The following is a 24844-nucleotide window of genomic DNA, read 5'->3' as shown; positions in this document are numbered from 1 at the left end:
GTCACTTAACTGTTTCCTTATCTATAAGCTATGAATACCAATATATTCCTTGTCTGACAACCCGATAGCTGAAGGATCATATGACAGTATTGTATATGAAAGTGTTTACCTGCTACACTAATGGAAGTTATTACTAGAAGCATCACTACTATTACCATCACAAGAGTTAAAATTACAGAAAAAATATGGAGATAAACATACTAGGTTTCGTAAAAACTATTGGTAATACTTTGTCTCTCAGCCCAACAATCCATTTTTCCACCTTGGGGCACAGAAGAATCTTTACAGCGAACCTTAAGCCACTGCCCTACCTAAATCTTTCAAGTTCCCCATCACCTTCAGGATATAATTAAACCCAGGGGCAACTTCATGGGCAGAAGACCTGTGCTGTCACACAAGAGCCATGCTTGGGAGGGCCCCGTGCTTGATTTAATATTCTTATGCTGCTATCTTGAAATTCTTAATAATTTGTTAACAAGGGCCTCACATTTTCATTTTTCCCTGGTCACACAAATTATGTTGCCAGCCCTGATCTAACCCCTTGAAATAAGATTCAAAGTCCCTCAGAAAGTGGCTCATGCTTACATCTCCAGCTTCACCTCCCCTGTTCCCAACTATTCTAAGGCTGAATCATGCTAAACAACCTTTAGCTTCCCAAAAGTCCTGTGCTTTTTCAATCTCCTTTGTTTGGCTCAGAGTCTCCTTGTCTGCCTCCCTTTGCATTACAACAAAATTAAGGTAAAGCAAATGGATCTCTTTTAAAATCTTCAAATACAATCTTACTTTCAGAATTATGGTATTTGAGGGCAGGTGGAGAAATACTAAGCTTTGATAACTGTTATGGTATCTAATACACACACACACACACACACACACACACACACACACACACACACACACGCATATTTTTAAAAACTACTGCCAAGTAAAGAAAAATAAGAGTGGAAGGGATGAGGTGAAGAATTGAACTTGTTTTAATTGCTTCAACTTTACATTGAGCCCAGTGTTCTGAGTGGCACTGGTCAAAGGTTAGGAACTACCACCAAGATTCTCAGGGCTACAACTTTCAGATTCTAATTTAATTGTTCTGAGATGGTACCCAGGCATCGGTATTTTTTTTAAAGTTCCCCAAGTGATTCTAATGTGTATCTAGGGTTGAGAACCACTGAGTTACAAGAACTTTAAAGAGCAATAAGTTAAATGAGATGTAGCAGCTCAAGGTGTTGAGCTATAAATAAGCCGACTAATTACCAGAGCAGGACTGCTGGGGAAGCCTATTAAATGGACAATGTAAATGAAGGTATAAACAGACTACCATTTAAAACAAATCAAATAGCAAAGATTAGAGGTATTGCAGCATGTGATTTATCTTGAATATTTCTAAGTTTCTGAATGGACTAAACAATGTTCATATCGGGTAAAAGGCAAGCAGTGTAAAACTACTATTTTAACACCTGAGAAAATTATTGACTAATGTTACATAATTATGGACATGCTATGCTTTAACATCAATTTAGAAAGCAAGATTTCTATATCTATGCTGAATGTTCAGATTTCTCTCTCAACAATCCTGCATTTGGCTGATAGAGTCCATAAATCATTTGAGCAAAAAGCAATATGTTCACCTACAAAATAACCATGGGAACAGCAGAACCCTGAACAACAAAAAAAAAGTTGGTAAGCTTAGAAAATAGGTATGAAGACTTCATTAATATAAGAACATTAGATTGGACACAGTGGCTCACACCTGTAATACCAGCACTTTTGGAGGCCCAGGTCAGAGGATTTCTTGAGCCTAGGAGTTCGAGACCAACCTGGACGACATAGCAAGACCTCATCTCTACAAGAAATCAAAAAATTAGTTGGATGTGGTGGCATGCGCCTGTCAGGAGGCTGAAATGAAAAGATCGCTTGAACCTAGGAGGTCGAGGCTGTAGCAAGCCACGATTGTGTCACTGCAATCCAGTCTGGGCAACAGAGTGGGGCCCTGTCTCGAAAAATAAATAAAAACATTTGTTAACTAAGAAAATTAAGTAATAAAGTTATTAAACAGAAGGACTGCTGCTCACGATACAATTTGAAATAGCATACAAAGTTCATGGGGGTGCTGAGTAATCAAGAAGGCTAGATGAAGAGATTAACCAGTTACAACTGGTTGACTTTCCAGTGTTATAGGAAAGTGCTCCTAGAGTGAAAACGATTCTTAAAAAGAGAAAGTGATGGTTTATAGGAAAAGAGCATAGGCTTTGAAGTCAGGAGATCTAGGTTTGAGTCTGACTTAGCTGCTTACAGACTAGACATGGATCTTGGACAAACTGTTTCAAGTCAATGAATCTCAGTTTTTCTTACCTTAAAAAAGGAATAATTGGTAACATGTTAGTAATTGTTGAATTTGAATGGCAGGCACACAGGTGTTCAGCATGTCATATTCTCTACTTTGGTGTATGCTTAATCTATTCCATAATAAGCAAGTTAAAATAATTTGTATCTTGATGGGTTATGGTAAAGATTAGAAATAAATGTAAAGAGCCCAATCTGTGGTAGAAACTAAATAAATGAGTTGGACTTCTTTTCCTAACACAGTGTCCTTACCTCTAACACATTCTCTTACCTCTCCACTTTTTTTTCTTTGTTCCTTATAGTCATGCTGCTCAGCTATAACAATACCCCACTATCAAACCACTGATGCAGTCTACAGGGAACTCAACCATGCTCCTGTATTGAGATCTGCGGCTCCTGGCTGATTGTCCACAACTAATCCTATTTAGAATCTTTCTGTATGACTTCAGTAGCCCTCCTCTTTCATGACCACACATCAGCACTTTGTCATCACCTGGATGACAAACAAATCTTATTCTACCTCTGAAATCTTAAAAACCTACTTTATGACAGAGTCTCAGGGCCTTCCACTACCACATACTCACTCCCCATGTTTGTTCTTCAATTCCTCCAGAGAATTCCAGTTCCTTACTAACTTCATGGAAGTGATCTGACTAATGAATGGCACTGCTCTTGAAATCTCCAAGAACAATATCCCAATTTTGTGATCACACTCACCTATCTTAGTAGCCCTCTCATTCCCAGTACAATTGCCCTTTACCCACAGAAATCTTTTCATTTAAGCCACCCATTAGTTGGCTCCTGGCCTCCCTTCCTTCACTATCCAACATGGTCCCACAGCTCATCACTTAAACTACATAATCACTAGCCCTGTCATTTTCATTCTACTTTTCTGCTTCCATATCTTCCAAGTAAAGTTCCAGCTCTGAACCAATACTACAAGTACCATCTCTATTTTCTACTAGGGGTACTGAGGAAAATCACACAACTTTAAAGCAGTAACGATACAAATTTATATTCTCCAACCTCAGCCAGGCCCTCAGCATCGTCTATAAACTCTTTTTATTTGTATGTGGTTAGCTTTTCCTCCTTTGCTACACAGATAATATTCTAAAACCAATATCTTTCTGAAGTTCTATAACTAGACTCTCCTAGCTAAACAGAAAACACAAATTTTTTTTTTTTTTTAATTGTAGAGATGAGGTCTCGCCAAGTTGCCCAAGTGGGTCTCAAACCTGCGGGCTCAGGCAATCCACTCACCTCAGCCTCCCAAGGCACGGGATTACAGGCTGAGCCACCGAGCCTGGTTCACAAATTTGTTTTTAAGTTGTCCTCACAGTAGACAACAAGGTGCTTGCCATTCTGAAGGTATGATTGACTCTAAACCCTCTTTTTATACAGGTCAGAGTATCAACTTCAAAAGACTAGAATTGATTCTGTATTCTAATCAGTGTCATCTACACTCTGTGGTAACAAAAGAAAGCACCTGACATGCACACCTGAAATCACCATAAAGTACAGAAGTACCTTTGGCAATATTGTATAGCCTACTGACATATAAAGCATTCCAGGTGTAAAACAAAACAAATATACATACTGCATAACTAGATATTAAAATTTGACTCCTTTTCTCATTTATGACTGATATGCCAATGCCAGATAAACAGCAGATAGAAAAATATCTGAGACAGATTTTCACATGCAGAATTTTCCAAAATAGTTCTTAAAATCACTTTTGTGATTTTCATATTCCCTTTGTTGGAAGCAAATATAAAACATAAAATATAAAACAGCCAATGGAGTGGAGTAAAAGAGAATTCATAAAGACATTCTTTGGGAAAAGTTGTTGCCATGATGCCACCTCCCTCGTCTTGCCTCTTACCCCACTGCCAAGGCTGTCTATGTAAATGAAGATGCTACATTCTTCAATTTGAGCTAAGTGAGGGAGTATCCATCAGGCTATTCAGAAAAGGAATATATAACTTGAAGTTGGGGGATACAGAAGAAAGGCACCTGGGTCACTTCTGAAGAAGCTAAAGTGGTTGTGCCAGTGGCACAGAGACATCTGCGTTTCAATCTCTATATTCCCAGAGTGTTTCAGGGCAAAGGTCTGCATGAGTATTTTCTAGTTCTCATGTTGAAGAGAGAGGTGATTTGGTGCCCATATTTCAGTCCTATCCAAGAGGAATATCTGGGAGGGTGGGGGACTCCCTCAGAACATGGAGCTCTGACAACACTGGGAAAAGGAGGAAAGGGCAAGCTGTAGGAAACGCATTACCCACATATGGGGAGTTGCACGGGAGGGTCTAAAAGCAGGAAGGACCTCGCTCCCTCTAGCATCACAACAGCCCAATTTGGGAAGTGAAAGAGATTTAACTTTCAACTTTAAATCTGCGAGTTTAGATTGCTAGTATTGTTAGAATGCTAGAGGCTGGCATGCTAGTTTATGGATTGAGATTGTGTTTGCAGCTTACAAAGACTTTACAGATCTAAAAAAAGCAAGCAGATAAGTCATAGGAACTGCCTGCATTTTAATCTATGTACAGGGCAAGATAATCCCCATGGAATAAATGTACTTTAACAGGGGACACACAATTGCAATTGATCATATTCTACGAGCTATGCTTGTTCAACATATGTGTTGCAAGTTCAAAATTATAGCAATAACCAAGTTTCTAGTATCTATCCTGACATATTGATGTAGAATTACAAAATGATGCAACACAGCATTTGAAGCAATCATAATGACCATATGGCCATAACTGCCACGTTAACCATACCTGAATCTTACAAGCATTCTAGAAAGCTGAACTTGAAAGGTTCATGTCGTGACACATAAAATACAAGAAAGGGAGAAAGGGAATAATTAATTCAAATAACTGAGTTTGTTTCCAGATTTCTTTCACTGCAAATCTGATTGTTATAAACATTTGACAGTTTGCCTCACACTTTATATAATGGTGACACTGTGCTGTTTTTCTTTGTTTTACAAAGAGGGAATCTGACAGCTAGGTTAATGACTTTGGCAAGATTAGGAAGCTGATTTCTTTACCTTATGCCTCTTGATTATCAATGGAATGGTTTTTCATCAGTAGGGTTCAATGCATTCATTCAATAACTACTGCTCTGTACCTAGTACTGTGCTAGACAACAAGAATAGAGATGAGTAAGATATAGCCCTTGCCGTCTAGGTATTTAGTTTAGAAAAGAGATCAATACACAAGTAAGACATGGCACATGGAGTACTCTCACTGTTGCATGTGCTCTCTCTCTTCCTCTCCAAATATTTCCAATTTGAGAATTTCCTGGATGTGAGTGAGAGGAAGAATGGGCTTGATGCCTGATACATGTAGTCTGCCTTCCCACAAAATCTCAAGAGCATGTTTGTTCACTTATCAGGAATCTTGTAAGTCATATATTATGCGTATAAACACCAATAAGAGATGTTCTTATGAATGTGACAACAATCACTGATATCTAAGCCTGCTGGACAACACACTTGGCTGATATTTGGCCATGATACATTGGGATGGCCATGGTGATTATTAAAATATTAGGGATATATTCATACAAGGTGGTAAATAACTGCTGTCCTGGCTGCACTAGCTCTTCATCCCAGGATTCCCCAGACATACTCAATCTAGTAACTAAATGGTAACCTGGCAAAGCATGGGCCTCCTAGACCCTACTCCAGCTATTAGGGCATTCATTTTGATTGGCAAGTGCCCATGACATACCAGTTGTTAGACATTTTAAATACCATCCCAGGAATACAAAGAAATGCAAAAACTGACTAAACAGACAAGGCCCTCATGTGAGCACAGATGTGTAGAAATGAAAATAGGCTCCTAGGCTCCTACCACATTCATGTCTAGGAAGCGGTCTTCCCCTTAAACACTCATTAACCACTGTTAGGAGTATAAGGGGTTTGCGTTTTAGATGGAACTCCATGAAGTTCTTAGCTCTGCAAAATTGTTCCCTATGTGAGCTTGGGCAAGTTACTGTGCCTCTATAAACCTTAGTTTCAAGAGTTAAAGAATAGTAGCCACTTCATTGGCTAATATCATTATCATCATCATCTAATAGGTAGGTCATCCATGAATAGTTTCACTTATGATAGGGATTAGAAATGAACACAAAATAAAAGAAAAATCATTTATACAAAATATTCTTCTTTATCAGTAAGTACACAGATAGATACATGATAGAAAGATACAAACATGCATTATCCCTGATTTGGCTGCCAACTGGCTATATGACCACATACAAATTACACAACTGGCTTAAGAATACTCAGTACTTCTAAATTTGATCTGGAAAGTATCTGTCAGCATCCATCTACCACTACCCTTGATTTCTAAATCTATGTTTAACATCCAATTATGTTATGACATCCTAGCAACTTAGTGGGGAAAAAAATGTCATAATGTGATGGAACATGAAACACGATAATATCTGAAATTTGCTATGCACATCATGATATAAGTCATGATCTTCTTGTTCTGTAATACCAAAAAGATCATTTTTGGCAAGGTTAAAAAGAAAAAAGAAAAACTTTGAGCATAAATTAATTCAGAGAGCTACCACTATCATGTTAGAATTGTTTCCCACCTCATTTTAATTACATCGTGCCTCTGGTTGGAATTGTCAAACAGCAAAAATAAAAAGTACATCTATCGAGAGGACAATAAAAGGAAAGGATTAATGATGAATTCAGAAACAGAATGGGCTTTTCTTAATTCAATTAGTCTGTTATTTGGATATATTCTTTTAAAAATGCACTAAAAATGGCTACTGGGAATTACAATTTAGCACTTCTGGGTGTGATTCAGTTGCAGTTGTGAAGCCATAGGCACATTAAGACAAACTACAGGTGCCTTCTGCTATATCTAAGCCTAGGAGACTCCATCTAGTTTATTGTTGTACTCTGAGGGAATAATTTGACAAATTAGTTTTCCCACTCCCCAAACTACACAACTGATTACTTAATCAGTAAATAAAAATTTCATATCCCCATAAATGTTTTTTTTCTCTTAAAAGCAACACACTAATATGGACCTTTAATCAACAGAATCCCACTGTTCTCAGTTAACATTTAAAAAGGCTAGTTTTTACAATAAGTGCACATTCAGTGCCAATATTGTTCAGCCTATTTATAATTAATGCAATATTTACATTTTTTGGTTATATATCAAGCTAAGGAGCTTTACATTATACATTCCCCCCCCCATAGGCTTCTATGAACTTTGGTACAAATATATATACAATGAATTGGGCTTTACCTTAAACTTTCTCATATGTTTTCTAAAATATTCTACTATTTCTAGGTAACATATCAAAGAGATAAGGAGCCTTAAATGATCTATCCATGAATTTCAGTACATTCCAAGAAATACTTGAAAAGAGACCAGAGAGAGCTGTTCAATCATGAATAGCTACAAATTCGGTAAATAGTAAGAGTTTTAAACTATTGGAATCAAATTCAAAACAAGAACTTGCTCCAAATGGAATATGCTATTCCAATGATGTGTTTATATATAAATATATATCACTTATACATCACTTTTAAAGAAGTACTTTATCTGCAAGTTTTGTCCCATGTGAATTTCAATAGCACTATTAAAAAGAAAACAATCCTAAAGGGGCAAAAAGAGTTTTACTTTCAAAACTAAGTTTAAAGAAAATATGCAAAAAGCAGAAAATCTTTCGATTTAAGAGGAATTTAATACAAAGTCAAAACACATTTTCACATTTCACTTCCTTAACTTTTTAAACTACTGCAGGTACACCTGTAAAATAGTCATTACTCAGTTTAAATTAGTGATAGCTGAAAGCTATACAAAAAGATCTGGTGGTTTTAATTTTATTCATCACAACTCCACCTCAGAGACCTGGGGAAATGCAGAGAAGTGCACTGCATATTTATAAGGCCTTTGGGACCCTAGCAGGCTTCCAAATGCCTTGTTTGTTGCAATCTGCTTGTCAAACTATTAAAGAAGTAAAATCCACACTCTATCCCCTATTGTATATGCAGACTCTTTCTGTTAATTAAATCAAAACTATATGATTGCAAGGAGGAGAACTGATATAGCAGCTAGTGTTTCACCAGCTTCTCTAGGCAACCTGAAGACATAATAATTCTAGTACCAGGCTTTCATTTAGAACATTTTTCATTGACTATCATACTCAACAAATATTTTAACACTGATTACTGAAATATTCACTTTAACTTCAGATTTAACAAGTCTATTATTAAAAATGTCTCCATGGTAGTCCTTAGCTATAGCTATTGTAATGTAATTCTAACCTAGTGTGGACCTATAACTATAAAAACTGTCTAGTTCAACTTCATTTTTAGAGATGAAGAAACAGAAACAGAGAAATGAACTCATTTTCAAACAAATGCAGGATCAGGGTTTCAGTCCATATTTCCTAGTTTAGTATGCTAACATCGTATATCCCTCTTTAGTTGTAGCATTCTCTTTCCTAGATTATTTTCAATTAATTACATGATAATGGCGGGACGTGGTGGCTCAAGCCCGTAAACCCAGCATTTTGGGAGGCTGAGGTGAGAGGATTGCCTGAGCCCACGAATTCGAGACCAGACTGAGCAACTTGGTGAGACCTCGTCTCTACAATAAATCAAAATATTGGCTGGGCGTGGTAGTGCACGCCTGTAGTTCCGGCTACTTGGAAGGCTGAGATAGAAGCCCAGCAAGTCAACGCTGGGGTGGCCGTGAGTGTGCCACTGTACTCCAGCCTGGGTGACGGAGTAAGACTACAACTCAAAAAAAAATAAAAATAAAAATCACATGATAAGCCATTGCCTTTCTAGACTCTGGTGTGGGTGGCCATGTGTTCTTTGAGCTATGGCTGTTGCCATGTTTCCTGGCTTTGGTCCCCTCCCCCACCTTGGGGAGGTGAATCTTCTTTTTCTCTTTCCCTCTCTAATTTACTTTTAAATAAACTATATTTTCTAAACTAAAAAGAAAATCACATGATAAAACATCTAACACTGATTAGCAGAAATGATTCTATACAATCATAGATTGTGCGGTTTTGACATTTCTTACAGTTTCATTTCAATTGGTTTTTCTAACTTCAGCACCTTTAAGATCTAGTCACCTAAATGGCTCTTCTATGGAATGGACACAGCACTATTTGTATATTTCAGGTACTATTCTCATATAAAGGCTATTTATCATATCCCAATTAACGTGTTTCTGTTCCTACTACTTAGTGCCACACTGAATCACAACTAAAGGCATTTCATATTCATGATGAGACATTTAAGTGGTAGACTCTGGAGAATATAACAAGTATATTTCAGTTTGTATGACAACTCAAAGCAATTGCAAAAAACTGCATAGAATGTTGTGTTGAGAAGGATTCTGGGGTCATCTCTGGTAGTAGAAAGGTTGTTGAGCTAGAAAGTCTAAAAATCTAGATTGTCTCCCTGGCTCTGCCTGGCAAATGAATCCCGTTTTTACGGTATTCCATCTCTAAGAAATTCAGAAAAAACTGAATGGGGTTGGAACTTTGTCACTAATCAACAGGTGTCGAGCTTAGTTATGAAAGAACTCACTGAAGCAAATTAGCAAGGAAAAGCCTGACTTCACCTACAACTTTTCTATCACATATCGTTTTAGGACTAAACACAAGTTTTTTTAAAAAAGAAAAAATATAAAATATTTTAAAAACTTGAGCTGAAAAGATGATGGAAGAAAAATACAACCCTTTATCCACTGACTGACATGATTCTACTGACCCACTACCACCAGGATACATGACTTAGTTATGCTTCTTATAGCCAAAATGGGTTGTAATTATTCGGTCTTCTTGGTTTTTAAAAATGTTTCTGATGCGCTAATAAACTCAAAGATGTATGTTCAATATCTGCTAAACTAATGGAGTTTAGATATAGAAAAAACAAAAATTGTTTCCAGCTTCTCTGTCTTTCTCACTCTCTTTACACACACACACACACACACACACTTAATTTAATTTGCTGTTAAAGTTTTAAGGTTTCCATTTGTTTAAGTCATTAGAAGAACACTGGTGATGACCATTCTACTTCTGGCTGGAAATGATGTCAAGGCCAAGAATAAATATGTGGGATTATTGGCAAAATAGATAAAGGTTCCTAAGGCTCAAGTAGTCATTAAAATGACCAATGCCAAATTACATGTGAAACTGGGTACTGACTCAGTGGAAACTTAAAATAACTATTATCCTAGCCCCCAGGTGGCCTAATTAGTCAAACAGGAGTCATTTTATTTATTTATTTCTCTAGCGATCTATATTATACAGATGGGGGTACAGTTCAGGGGTAGGTATGCAAACGTTGATTATGCAGGTACCCTTGTTGATGAGGTATGCCCCTCCCTCCCCTAGCAGTTTCTCTCAACTGCCAATCCCACCCCCCTCCCCTGACAGTTTCCCACTACTGCCAATCCCTTTCTTATAGTATTATAATAATTGTTCAAGGTTCACTTATGATTGAGAACATATGTTACTCTGTTCTTTGTTTCTGTGATAGACCACAGAGTATGATAGACTCTAAATCCATCCCAAGTTGCTGCGAAGTCCGTATGCTTGGCCGCCTTTTTTTTTTGCTGGGCTCTGGCAATCCTTCCACCTCAACCTTCCAAGTAGCTGGAACTACAGGCGCGTGCTACCATGCCCGGCTGATTTTTTTTTAATTGTGTGTCCTTCTTTATGGCTGCATAATATTCCACTGTGTATATATATCACATTTTTTTATCTAGTCCATTTTCGATGGGCAGCATGGTTGGTTCCATGTTTTTGCTATTGTAAATGATGTTGCAATAAACGTGTGTGTGCAGGTATCTTTTTTGTAGAATGATTTGAGTTCCTCTTGGTATATTCCCAATGGGGAATTGCTGGGTTATATGGAAAGTCAATTTCTAGTTCATTCAGAAATTGCCACACTGTCTTCCAAAGACAGTTTGCATTCCCACCAGCAGTGTAGAAGTGTTCCTTTTTCTAAGCATCCTCGCCAGCAACTGTTGCTTGTTTTATTAATGATGGCCATTCTTACTGGGGTTAGGTGGTATCTTAACCTGGTTTTGATTTGCATTTCTCTGATGATGAGTGAGGCTGAGCACTTTTTCATGTGTCCATTGGCTGTCCATATATCTTCTTTTGAGAAGTGTCTATTCATGTCTTCTGCCCACTTTTTAATAGGTCTGTTTGTTTTTTTCTTTCAGCGCATCTGAGTTCCTTGTAGATCCTAGATGTTAGGCCTTTGTCAGATATACAGTTGGCAAATATTTTTTCCCATTCTGTGGGCTGTCTCCCTGCTCTCTTGAAGGTTTCTTTTGCTTTGCAGAAGCTTGTTAGTTTGAAGAAGTCCCACTTGTCTATCTTATTTCTTAAGGTATGGGCATTTAGGGTTCTGAATAGGAATTGGTTGCCAGTTCCAATTTCCTTAAGGATGTCTCCTGCATTTCTAAGATTCTTATTGTTTGACGTTTTAAGTTTAGGTCTTTGATCCATTTAGAGTTGATTTTTGTGTATGGTGATAGATGGGGTCCTGTTTCAATCTTCTGCATGTGATCAGCCAGTTTTCCCAGCATCATTTACTAAATAGGTTCTCATCTCCCCAGTGGTTGTTGCTGGAGGCTTTGTCAAAGATGAGTTGGTTGAGAAATTGAGGCTTTGCTTCTGGAATCTCTATCTTATTCCATTGGTCTATGTGCCTGTTCTTGTACCAATACCAGGCTCTTTTGATTACTGGAGCCTTATAGTAAAGTTTGAAGTCTGGAAGTGTGATACCTCCTCTGGAGCTATTTTAAATGTAAAATTTCCCCCTTGAACCTAAGCTTACTGAAAAATATCAGAGTATCACTGGGTAGTATACCATTTAGCTGATGGTAAACACTTCCAAACCGACTTTACACACACACACACACACACACACACACACACACACACACACACACACACACACACATACAATCATGCAGTCTTTCATATCATTATTGAAAGTACCATAGACATATCTGGGTTCAAACCCAGGTCCACCACTTAAAGGATATGAAACCTTGATAATTTTCATAACTCTGAAGTTATAAAATGAGACAGGACTTAAGAAAACACTTAATGTATTTAATGTGTCAAAACAGAGTGATTGGTCAGTAGTTTGCATTCAATACCCGTTAAATTCTTCACAAGCCCTGAAGCTCAGATGATATAATTGTTTTGTTTCTAAGATGCACAAAGCTAATATACTTGTATGTAGAAATATATTCAGAGTCCCACCACAAACAAAAGCTGTTGTTTCTTGTAGCCATTATATTGTTGACAGGACTATTTATTTACTTTGCTTTTTTACGCATTTTCTGTACCCCATGTATGCAGTGAATACTGTCTTTTATTTGCTAGAGCAGGGAATTACATGTGGCCAATGGAATTCCTGCTATATTCCTATATCTTATAAATTCTCTAGTCTATTGAAATATTTTCCTGTCTTTATTGGTATTTTCTGTACCTATTTTTTTTTTTTTTTTTTGAGTTGGAGTCTCACTCTGTTGCCCAGACTGGAATGCAGTGGCCGCTCCCAGCCACCGCAGCCTCCACCTGCTGGGATCCGGCGATCCTTCCGCCTCAACCTTCCAAGTAGCTGGAACTACAGGCGTGCGCTACCACGCCCGGCTAATTTTTTTTTGATTTATGGTAGAGATGAGGTCTCGCCAAATTGCCTAGGCGGGTCTCAAACCTGCAGACTCAGGCGATCCACTCACCTCAGCCTCCCAAAGGCGCAGGATTACAGGCTGAGCCACCAAGCCCGGCTTATTAATTTTTTATTCATGAACTTAATTAAAGTACTGTTTACTGGTACTCCTTACAGATCATTAATGAAATGTTAATTAATTACAGGCCTAGCACTATCATAATCTCTAACGCAATGAAAGAACCTCTCCCATCCCATTATATTTTAGTTCTCATTTTAGAATCATTTCACAGAGGTCCTGTCTAATAAATATCAACTTAAAATGAATTTTTAAAAATATTATGCTACATTGAAGTTTTCTATTATAGTTAATTATCAGTAATATAGCACAAATAAATGTATGTTAAAGTTATGCCAAATGAGATAAAAGAAAGGATTATAACTTGTTCACAAATAGGCACTCAACGTTTTTAACATGGGCATGTTATATATATCCATAGACATAAAAAATATAGTATCTGTGTGTATGTGCATCCATCTCATTTTCCTCAAAAAGCATTGCAAATGATGTCTCAGGGTCAAAATCTGATGTGAACTTGACTGCTTGACTGAGTGATACTCTGTACCAAGTGAATAGTCAGGGTATACATTCAATGTTTTTGCAGTATTCTCCACTATGATAACACTATCAGTCAGAACAAGTGACACCAAAGGAGCACCCCATGATGACAACCCAGAAGATGCCCTTATTGGGCTCACGTGGTGGCAGAGAACTTCTCAAGTGATAGTGAATCTTTCCAAACAGAGTTGAGAACTGATCAATACTTGAAAGCTCTATACTTCTGGAAATCTCTATACTTCTGGCTGTTGAATTACCTTGCTGTCTTGTAAACATTTTACTCAGATATTTCTTCTGGGAAAATTTGTTTCTCTAGAGCTATTATTTAACTTGGCACTCAAAACTTTGAAGAAATTCAAACAGTGAAGCAAATTGTCTTTCCTATTGTTATGACCACATGTGAATATCATAAGAGCAATTACCTGAAGCATTGCATTAAGGAATACTGCATTTCTCTCACTCATGTTTATTGTTCATTTACTCTGCCTGAGAACTAGTGCTAAATGCTGTGGAAAATACAAGGCTACATTAGCAGTTCCTGCTCATGGGTTTGTAATCCTGTGGAGAAAATTAAGGCACGCATGCAGGTGCACCTAGCAAGTCACTGCTTATTTAGAACCTAACTTAAGTAAGTGCAGAAATAATTCTTTTCACCAGTTTGTGTCTTAAATGATAACTGCAACATTTTGGGAACAATGGAATAGCTTAGGGCAGAGCATATACTTTGGATGTATGCGTCTGGTACTATTCATTCTCTTTCCATTTGGTAGCACATGGTACAGCATTTTGCATACAGTAGGCACTCCATAAATAAGTGCTCAATGAAATAATGGAATCTACTAATTGCTCTCAAATGCCACTTTTAAAAAATGTGTTGGTGCCCAACAAATGGGAAAGACAATTTGAATTCAAGCAGGAGGCAGGGTAGATTTTTCTGATACTTTTACAGTTATCATGTGGAAGGTTTAGTCTGTGTGGTGTCAGAAAGCAGACATGGGATCAATGGCTGGAAGTTACAGGAAAGGCAGATAGATGTTGGCTCAAATTCAGAACTCTCTAGTAATTACAACTGTCCAAAAATGTAGCTGGCTGTTTCAAGAGCCAGTTAGGTCCTTGTTGTTTCTATAGGTACTCAGAGATCAAAATGACCAGTTGTCAGGATGTCAGAGAAAGAATTCTAGAGCTGGATTCAAGTAACGGTGTCAACTTCTGTCAGTGGGTGATGGGAGAAGCAGTAGAGCATCCCTGTTAAGGGTGCCACCTCTAGAACCTGATATCTGTTTCAAACTCCAGCTCTGTCACCTAGTAGCTGTGTGACCTTGGGCAACTTAGCCCACTACAGTTTTCTTATCATGCAAGATGAGGATAATCATATCTACCTCATTATAGTTGTTAACAGGGTTAAATGATTTACTGTTGGAAAACATTTAGAACGGGATCTGGCATATAGTAAACACTATATAAATGTTTGTTAAAATAAATAAACACACAAATAAATGACATTGATGATAAGATTGTGTCTTAGAATCTACAAAGGGCTTCTGAAGGAATTTCCCACACATTATCTTGTTTTATACTAATTTTTCACCTATTTCCCAGTTCTCTGGTCAGAGTTCAGTGCTTCCCCTTCCAATCAGTTAGGACACTTCTGGATATCTTACTTGGGAATTTTATCACAATTGCTTGTATACTGTACTTTTCTCTCCACCACTCAGTGGACTCCTCAAAGTAGGGATTCTCTTGCCATTTCTCTGTCCCCCATTTGTCTGAACAGTACCTGAATACAGGAGAGTTGATTGATAATTTCAGTTCAATTGACAGTTACTCAACCTGGCATTAACAGTTGAAAAAACATGGGCCTTTACAAACATTTTATATTCAATAAATATTCACTGCATCAGTTATCATAGCCTTTTATGGTTCAGGGATGTAAGTATTAACCACTACATTTAAAACTGAGTCAACTTGAGCAAGAAATGGCAAATGACTTTTCCAAGGTCACATAACTGATAGAACTAGCACATACTTCAAAGTTACATGTTCTTTCCCAACAGATCAGACCATACCAAAATAAGTTATATTAGACTGTTGGTGTGATGTTTTGTTAAAACAGTCACTTGTAGGTGACTAGATAAATGGTATCATGATCAATATATCACCATAGCACAGTAAATGTGAAATAATGTCTGATGACAAAAATCTTCTTCAGGATAGGATTTGGAAAAATATTCAGTTGATTTCAATTAGGATGAGTTAAAAATAAGCTAGTACACATTGTTGTGGAATTAGGTAGACTATAATAAATAAATGAAATCAAACTCTTTGTAAATGAAATGGAATTACTCAAGCATGTGTTATAGCACAATTCAAGGGTCAGTAATTTGTTTCATTTTACAAATTAATAACAAGGAGAAGTGGAAGAGTGGGCTACTTAAAACAACATACAGAGCTGCCAAGAGCAACACTGGAAAAACACAAATTGGCCAGAAATCAGAACTTGCATATTTTCTGCTTGTAACTCTTCGATTATGGTAAATTGCCAGGCCCAACAGTGCTTAACTTTTTCAGGCCACAATAGTTCATTTGGTAAATGGCTCTAAAAGATACCCAAGTGCCTTTCATTTAGTGGCCTGAGAGCAGTCAGTCAACAGTGAGCACAGAGCTCACTTTCTCATTAGGGGGAGGAGACTATTTTGAGCCAGATCATCCCAGGTGAGTAAGCTATTATTCATGGAAGTTTAGTTGTAAATTAAGTCTTTTAGGTCACGTGGGTATTATTCTACATAAGGAAATCAATGGGGTCCAGTTACCCTAAAAGAGTCATGTATATGAAGTGCTTAATTTATACCCCAGGGAATATCTCATTCACTAAGCAGAAATTGACATGCTGTGACATCAGTTTTCCATTCCGCTTAGTGAAAGCAAGTCCTTAGTTCATTCAATCACTGCACTGGAGGACAAGTACTTTCAGACATAATGTCTCATGGCCAAATTTATTTCTTGTCTGAGAAGTTAAAAAGTTAATAGAACTTTCTACTTGTTAGCAATGCAATTGGGAACCTGGCATGCTCTGTTTCTAAAGACTGTCATTATTCATCTTAATAAGGAGCACAAAGCCACAAAAAGTTACAAAATAACTTAGGACATGGAAAGGTTACTGAACAGAGACTAGTTCTTAAAGATTTTTCACTGTAAACTAAGTAGGTTAATATGTTAAAAGAAAAAAAGACACATTTTAATGGATTAAAATATTATGCAAAAAGAATATGTGACAGATGGCAAAGCTGAACAACATTTACTGCAATATCTAGCTCGGATCCAGCTGACGCACCCCATTACATTTCATACATAGCATTCTTATTATTGATAACTCGGAAACTCTTTGCAGATTCTTAATGTGTATAAAGTCAGATGGAACAATCGATAATTGGCGAGTTAATTTATACCACAAATCAACTCTATGTACAGTCCAAAGTGGCAGCTTCCTGTGTAAGAAAATCAATTCTTTTATATGTGCACATTTCCAGTGAAACACATCATTTCTTGGTTTGATAGCAGATATTAGAAAGCTTATTCTTGTAGATTAGCTATACTTTGCAACCTCAAAATAAGCAGTCTGTTCTGTGCCATGGATCTTAACCACAGTAAAGGATGTGTCAGAAAATAAGTTCTGCTATACTTTGGAAAATCAACAAAAATCACATTTCATGTACAGTTTTGGCTCAAAGAATTAGCCTGTCATTTTTGACGGATGCAGCAAAATGCAATGATTTTTCTTTAAAGGTAAAGCCAAAATAGATTTGGCAATTAAAAGCATGTGTTGGTCAAAAAAATTCCTACCAACAGTAAAATATAAAATCTATATTTGTAATCATATTTTTTGTCTTATACTTTAATGAAACAACCACAAACTGACATGTTTTACCAGGAAAAAGGATTTGTGTTCTGTGTTTCTTTTAAAATTTTCTTTTTCTCTCACCCTACTTTACAAATTAGATTATGGCAGAGTATTACATAAGTAGAGAATTTACAGGCTATCTAATCACCAAAGAATCATTTGTTTGGAAGCAGACGGCATAGTTGCTTTATATTCGACATCTTGCCAGATGTCCTGGTCATGTTCCAGTAAGAATGATGACAGTCACTGCACTAATTCTCAGGAATTGCACATAAAGATAATACTGTCCACACTGAGAGTGAATGAAACACACACTTTCAAAGTCCATCATTAAAATAAATGCTGGTGACAAATCCTTGTAAGACATAATGATTTGTATAAAACAACAACAAAAAGAAAATAGTCAATATTTGTTCTTTCAAAGTTGTAGACAAAATTATTTTTTAACCAAAAAAAATATTACTTATGTTGTAAACGTCAGGGCAAGCACTATGACTTATTAAATTTCCTGTATCTAGCACAGTTTCTGGTTCATAAATAAACATCATTTGAGAAATGAACAAAGGGTCAATGAGACTAAATCAAACTAATTTTCAGATAGAGTGTATGCACACAATGCACATGTTCTATACTGTTGTACTAGAAAAAGAAATGTCCTTTCAAGAACCCCAACTAGGTCTATGTACATTATATTAGTTTTATAACAATGCCTTTCGAGAAAGTGAGAAAGCAGCAGCAGTGACAAGGAGTAGAAGTTGGAGATATTTAGTGATCCTGTGAGCATGGGTTCTTCCTAAACACTAACTCATTTAGAGAACTGGCTAGTTAAAACTCAACTCAGTAATGATAACAATATTACTGAGACACTTGGATTGGTACAGTTATGTCCAATTCCTTATCCTGGCCAACAAGGACCTGTGTGATCTGTTCCTTACCTTCTTCTCAGCTTTCATCATACACCAATTTCTGTTTTGTTAACAACACACAAGCCATGTTGGTTTTCTTTCTGTTTCTTGAACATGCTAAGTTAATTTCCATTTCCACACAATTTTGAACAATCTATTCTCTCTGCTCAAAATGTTTTTACCTAAATCTTTGCATGGCTGAAATCTTTGTATATTTTAGGCCTCAGTTCAAATGCCTCCTTGACAAAAGACAAAATAAGCCTCTTCTATCCTCCTGAGCACCCTAGTTACGGTCATATAATGTGGTTTTATTTCCTTCTATAGCACTGAGTACCACATAGCACTGAATCTCCAATCTGCCCCACCCTACCCCCAACTATAATTTAAGCTCCATGGGAGCAAGGACCTTATCTGTCTCATTAATTTCTCTACTGCAAGGGCCCAGAACAGTGTGTTGTATGTAGGAAATATTAAACTCTCTTTGAATTTCCTATTTTCATTTTCTCCCTTTTTAAATTCATTCTACATACAATGACAAGACTGGCAGAGTGGTCTTACTAAAGGGGCACTCCTCTCTGGTCATGCAATGCTCCAACTTCCTATCAAGAGAGAGGAGTATATTTTGAGTATGTCTTTCATCTCCACTACTGTCAGCTGCCTCCACCTTTGAAAGCTTTACACTTTCCTGATCTGGACTGATGAGAAAATGGAACAAAAATAATGACAGACTGATATTTGTAGAAAATAAGAGCAAGAACAGGGGTAGCATTAACAACAGAGAGTAAAGTCATTTCTCAAGAGACAGAAGACTGACCATCCCTGAATTCCCGGTGGGTGAGAGGTGGTGAGGACCAACAATAGTGTAGCCCTTAATGCCACAGAACTTCTCTAAAATGTAAGGGTGAAGGGCAAATTCACCACTTGACCAGGTGCCCCAATGGCATCAGAGACATGTGCACATGTATGTACATGTGTGTATGCACAGGAGATTAACAGCCCTAAAATGCATGGCATGTTGTGTGTGTGTCTACGCATGGGTATTTCTGAGAGACACAGATGCAGGGAGGACGACTGAAAAAGATGAGAAAAATAGAGACATATGTGAATGCGCCTTAAGAGCACCGGTACAACATTCTTAAAGCAAAAAACAAAATATCAGACGTAAGGAAGGATGGAGAAAAGAAATCTGCTAGACATACAATACTGCATCATCAGAGGCAAATACTTCTAAAGCAGTTCACAAGAACTGATGATAATCTAAGATCATTAAGATATGGTTAAATTACAGTTAGAACATTCCATTTACAAAGGCCGATAAGAGTGTATAGTTACAGTGCCAAATAAAATACCTAGCACGTGGCTCTGGAGTTCAACATAAAAATGTACTTTAGAAGTCTTTTCCTTAAGAAAAAAAATTCAGCATTCAAATGGTTAATGCGCAAATGTGGGAAATCCTGGTTATGTATAAAATGATATATGCTCCTAGAATTCCAGATAATTGAGATTTCACTGAATACTTGTTCAAAGTGTTTCCAGCCTTTTTATGCACAGGATTCTAAAAACATGAAATGAATGGCTTATGGCAATTATTTGTGATGTAACTGACAACTTAATGGGGACATTTTGATTGATCTGGAAATAGAGAGTCAGCTATGATAGGAGAGAAAAATATCTAACGTGTATGCTATCTGAACAAATAGCACAGCAAAAGAATAAATGCATGATGTGAGTCTACATTTTGTCAATAAAATACTTGGAGGGTTTGAAGTCACTAGTCCTCTCTGCAGTCTGCGTTCAACGAGTTACACATAATACCTTTTTAATAAATTAACAGAGTCTAGTCAAAAGGATCCTTCAAACATTTTCATCACTTGACTTCCAGGCCAATAGAATTTTCTGGTTCTATTGGCCTGGAAGATAGAAGGAAGATAGTGGAGTTTTAAAAATCTCTCAGATTGAGTCAAATCCTGAGGACACAGGCACAGGTAGTACCTTTTAAATTTCCCCACTCCTTTGTTAAAATTCTTCTCATCTGCCCAACTTCTAAATGTTGGAGTACCCCAGACCTGAGTCCTTGGACCTCTCTCTTCTTTATCTATACATACCCTCCAGGTAATCTTAACCAGTCTATTGGCTTTAAACACAACCTTCAAGGCGATGGCTCCTAAATTTACATCTCTAATCTGGATTCGTCCCTTATATTCTAGGCTCCAATATCTATATCTTAAACTTACCATGTCCTGAAACTAAACTCTTGATTCACCACCCCCACATCCTCCCTTCTTCCTCATTCAGTTTTCCTCATTTCTGTAGCTGTCATTCTCTTTTCAATCCTCCAATGACTTCCCATTATACAACAGAGCCTTTCATGATTTCACATCAGAACTTTACTCTGTCCTACTACTTTCTCCCTCATTTGTTGCAATCCAGTCACCGGTCTTCTTGCTCTTCCTGTCATACTTTAAGCACGCTCATGCTCATACCTTAGAGCCTGTGCACATTGTTCCCCCTGCATGGAGATCTCTTTCCTCAGTTAGTCATACAAGTTATCTCCTCACTTGATGCAAATCTCTATCTAACTGCCACTCCCTGGAAGGGGCCCTGCCCTGGTCCATTTAACTTTCAAAAAAAAGTAGCACTATCATCCTTTATCCTTTTACTCAGCTTTATTTTTCTTATCACTGTCTGATACTATACTACCTATTTGTTTTTTGATTCCCTACCATACTAGAATATATGCTCAAAGAGACAGATTTTTAAAAATTGTATCATCACTGAATCCACAGTGAAAAAATTAGGGCTTGATACATTACAAGTGTTTGATAAATATTTGTTGAATAAATTGATGAATTTGTTACCAGTGGGAATAATATTACATTCCCACTGGTAACAAATTCATATTGGTGAAATGAGTCAGAGAGGAAATTAATTCAACATTTAAGCATTTAATGCTTGATCAGAACAAGGATGGATACACTACATAGCATTGGAAACACAAAATTTTTTAGAGCTGAAACATATGCTCAAGATCACCTAATATAATTCGTTTGTATTTAAATGTACTTATTTGTATAATTTGGAATTATCATTTCAATTCCCTGACTTTCTGTGTTCAGGCTAACTTATTGAGTTGATACTTTTATTTCCTCTAATGGAAATGAGTATTAAAGCACTTTATTCTTGATAACATTAAGATTTAAAGGCAAAGCAATGACTTTACAGAAGGGAAAAATGAACAATCATTCATAAGTCCAAAGAGTATTAGATAAATATTATTATTATTATTTTTATTTTTATTTTTTTTGAGTTGGAGTCTCACTCTGTCGCCCAGACTGGAGTGCAGTGGCAGCTCCTGGCCACCGCAGCCTTGACCTTCTGGGCTCCGGCGATCCTTCCGCCTTAGCCTTCCAAGTAGCCAGAATTATAGGTGCCCAGCTGATTTTGTGATTTATTGTAAAGATGAGGTCTCGTTGCCCAAGTGGGTCTTGAACCCGCGGGCTCAGGCAATTCACTCACCTCAGCCTCCCAAAGGCACGGGATTACAGGCTGAGCCACCGAGCCCGGCTATAATATTATTATTAATCTAAGCACATCTTGGCATTTTATGAAAACATAAACTACAACATATAAAATATGTGCAGAAAAACAAATAGGCAAAATGCATGTGTGCTGTGTGACTCAGTTAATAAAATTATGTAAATCTTCCCTTAGTTAACATACCAATAATATAAATCTCATGACTCTTGGTATTTCACACACATGCACAAGCAGCCTTACACACACACACACACCACAAATCAAAAGAATTCCCAGGTTTTAATAAACTTAAAATTCAAAGATATGACCTTGCAGTCAAAAAGTAGATCTTTTGTTATTTAAAAAGCCCATCATTTTAACACCTAAACTACCAATACACAGCAGGGTTTCTTCTGTAAGAATAACCCATGGCAGCTGCATTTCATTTTTATTTGAAAAGACTGATCTACTGTTTTTATAGCTCTCGATTAAGCTGTTTAAATTTTTTAAAAAGAGCAAATGTTGAAAGAGGAAACCACTGCAGTTAAGCTTTACGTAAACTAGTAATGGGCAAACCTCTGGTGGTTTGAAAGTTCGGTTTGGATAAACACCTCAATCTATTCGAACCTCTTTAGCTGAAAAATTCCAGCTCCCATAAGGTTCGTTGAGCTTTAGGTTTTCCACAGAATCTGACATAGCTTTTCAAAAATACCCACACTCAATCCCTAGCCAATAGTAAAAGCAACTTTGGGGAAAAAGTTAACAGAATTTTTGGAACATAAAATGTCCTCAGGATTTGGCTCAATTTGAGAGGTTTTTAAAACTCCACTGAGGCATAAATAGAGTAAGACCATGGACAAGGAACTAACCAAATCATCACCAAGTTATCAAACTGTCAAACATTTTAAACACCTGAAGCTAAATAGGCAGAGGTAAAGATTCCTCATCTCTTCCATGAATTAATTCTTATCCCTCCTTCAGATCTCAGCTCAAGCATTACTTTCTCTGGAGAGCGGCCTTCGCTTGCTAGGTTGTTGACTGGCATTATGAATCTTTCCTATCATCTGCCTGGTTGTTCATATAGTTGTTTAATGTCTATTTCTTCCAGCAGACTAAAATCTCCTTGAGGGTAAGCATTATATCTTTTTTGTTCATCACTATATTCCAAGTATTTAACACAGTGTCTGGCAAATAGTAATCAATCATTAAGTATTTGTGGAATGGATGAATCCTCAAAAATATCAACCAGGTATAAGACTTACTATGACAGTTTTTGTTACAGAACAATTCAGAGTATAAAAGACCTTTTTAAACTGTAAAACACTACATAAATGTACATTGTTATGATTCTATTACAAATCCAAACTACAGGACAGTTAAATGCACTATTAAAGGTAAATAAATACCCATCTGTCCCATCACACACACACCTTTCTAATACTGTATACAATTCTGACTTTAGTCCTTACTTGGATCAGTAGTTGGCGGGTGGCAAGTGTCACACCACGCAGGCAAATAGTAGGTGGTGATTGGAAGCAGGGAGAAGAGTTCCTTGCTTTTCAGGAATTTACAATCCACCAAATGCTATTCAAACTTCTTTTTTTTTTTTTTTTTTTGAGTTGGAGTCTCACTCTGTCACCCAGACTCTGGAGTGCAGTGGCCACTCCTGGCCACCGCAGCCTTGACCTGCTGGGTTCCGGCGATCCTTCCGCCTCAGCCTTCCAAGTAGCCGGAATTATAGGCATGCACTACCACGCCTGGCTCATTTTTTGATTTATTGTAGAGATGAGGTCTCCCTGCCCAGGCGGTTCTCGAACCCACGGGCTCAGGCAATCCACTCACCTCAGCCACCCAAAGGCGCGGGAATACAGGATGAGCCACCGAGTCCGGCAAAACTTCTTAAACCAGCATATTTATCGGGAATTTGATTTTACCCTCTTTCCTAGTAATAACTTTCTCTACTCCCAGCCAAGCAGGTCTACATCACGGTCTCTCAACACATTTTTGATCTTTATTGACTTTGACTCTTGCTTGTGTCTGGACTGTAACTCTCCATAAAACCTTCCCCCAAATCTTCAGTCAGAATTGATCTTCCTTCCACTGCTCTTAAATATGACTAAGACAATGTATGTGAACACATGATACAGACTGACAACTTCTATGGATGTACTAGGTATCATTACTTTATAGAGTGAATTATCCATCATGTATATTGTATTGATCATACCCATATTGTCTTATAATCATTTGGGTATATTGTTGAGTCTGTTTTCTAACCTTTATGTTTCTGAAATGAAAGGTCTGTGTCTTAATCATTTTTGTATACCTCACAGTCCTAATGCTTTGCACACAAGGTAAATTTAGGCATTAAAAGAATGACTAAATATATGCGTGGGCAAAAGGCAAACTTTGTGTCAATTATGTCCTGATATCTGAATGTTTAAGCAGATATGTTAGATGACCTAACACATATGCCCTATGATATGGCATCTCAATGTCTATAACCAATGAATTATATTTAACACACTGTGAACATAAGTTATTCAGCCTCATAATATGAGAATCACTGAACAAAATATAGTACAAAAATCCCATTTGTAAATTTTAAAAGGACTATGTCTATGTTCATTGTTCACCTCAAATCTTCAATTCTGAATTCTTCTTTAATCCTAGAATATCTACGTACTCTAACATGGGTGAATTCCTGGAATGCAAAATAATTTTTTATATTTATCTAACACAGACATAATTAGTGAGGGATTTTTGTTTGTTTGTCTAAATAAAGACATTAAATACATTTCAAAGTCAATTAGAATCACATCCCTGATATCTATGAGAGGACATAGCAAAAATATTTTAAAATTAAGACC

The 24844-nt window shown here is 37.1% G+C and overlaps 1 protein-coding gene across 1 annotated transcript in view; it reads right to left on the bottom strand.

The window, feature by feature from the left end:
* Positions 1-24844, bottom strand: part of DIAPH2 (diaphanous related formin 2) — a 650570-nt gene that overhangs the window by 280909 nt on the left and 344817 nt on the right. The window lies entirely within an intron of this gene.

Source organism: Carlito syrichta, unplaced genomic scaffold, assembly GCF_000164805.1.
Source record: "Carlito syrichta isolate Samal-C Ts95f unplaced genomic scaffold, Tarsius_syrichta-2.0.1 Scaffold316004, whole genome shotgun sequence".
In the NCBI taxonomy this organism is placed as follows: domain Eukaryota; kingdom Metazoa; phylum Chordata; class Mammalia; order Primates; family Tarsiidae; genus Carlito; species Carlito syrichta.
Note: the sequence above shows the minus strand (reverse complement) of the source record. Positions and strands in the feature narration are given on the sequence as shown.